Raw genomic sequence first — 1,115 nt, 5'->3', positions numbered from 1 at the left:
GATCCATGGCTCAGTGGTAGAGAATTTGACCGGTCACCTGTGTTGAACTTGGTTGGGCCTTTTTATATTGGACAAACACTTTTTACACTTTTGGACTGACAGTCTGTAGAAGGGGTCACTATGGTTGATATCATGCAAAATGGGTCCATAGCTTAGTGGTAGAGCATTTGACTGCAGATCAAGAGGTCACCGGTTCGAATTTGGTTGGGCCCTTTTATTTTGGACTCTAGGCCCTTCTATATTGGATAGAAATTTGTTACTCTTTTTGGACCGGACTCTAGGCCCTTCTATATTGGATAGAAATTTGTTACTCTTTTTGGACCGACACTATGTCTACGGGTCAGTCACTAAGGATAAAATCCAACAAAATAGATCATGGCTCAGTGGTAGAGAATTTGACCAGTCACGATAAAATCCAACAAAATAGATCATGGCTCAGTGGTAGAGAATTTGACCAGTCACCTATACACAAAATAGATCATGGCTCAGTGGCAGAGAATTTGACCAGTCACCTATACAAAATAGATCATGAATTTGACCAGTCACCTATTTGAACTTAATTGGGCCTTTTTATTTTGGAAAAACACTTTTGGAACTCTGTAAGAGGGGTCTTTTTTTTTTTTTCAAACATAGAAAACTTCAAAGGGCCTAATATAGTAGAGAAATAAAAAGATCATGGCTCAGTGGCAGAGAATTTGACCAGTCACCTATTTGAACTTAATTGGGCCATTTTATTTTGGAAAAACACTTTTGGAACTTTGTAGGAGGGGTTTTTTTTTTTTTTTTTTTCAAACATAGAAAACTTCAAAGGGCCTAATTTAGTAGAGAAATAAAAAACTGTTACCCTCATTTGTGATGTGCTGGATGAAATTAAAGTATTAATTTTAATGTCATCCTTACCTGAGTTTTAGGATATTGTTATTAATGAGACTCAATCTAATGTCATTAGTAATTCACAATAATAATATTCAAAATACTTCACAAAAAAGAATGGTGATATGTGAAACAAATAAATATTTTTGGCCTCTATGATATATCAAATCACTCATTTGAAATTCTTTAATAATAAGCCTGAAGTCTTACATTTTTTATAGAGAAAAGTTCCTTAAATAGAA

At 34.5% G+C, this 1,115-nt stretch overlaps 1 non-coding gene across 1 annotated transcript; it reads left to right on the top strand.

Moving 5' to 3' along the window:
* The first annotated feature begins 141 nt into the window (after nt 1-141).
* On the top strand, nt 142-213 carry TRNAC-GCA. The gene has a single exon. It is a non-coding gene; the product is annotated as a tRNA-Cys (tRNA).
* Nucleotides 214-1,115: the final 902 nt, after the last annotated feature.

The sequence above is a fragment of the Cucurbita pepo genome, unplaced genomic scaffold (genome assembly GCF_002806865.2).
Source record: "Cucurbita pepo subsp. pepo cultivar mu-cu-16 unplaced genomic scaffold, ASM280686v2 Cp4.1_scaffold003427, whole genome shotgun sequence".
NCBI classification, from domain to species: Eukaryota; Viridiplantae; Streptophyta; class Magnoliopsida; order Cucurbitales; family Cucurbitaceae; genus Cucurbita; species Cucurbita pepo.
Note: the sequence above shows the minus strand (reverse complement) of the source record. Positions and strands in the feature narration are given on the sequence as shown.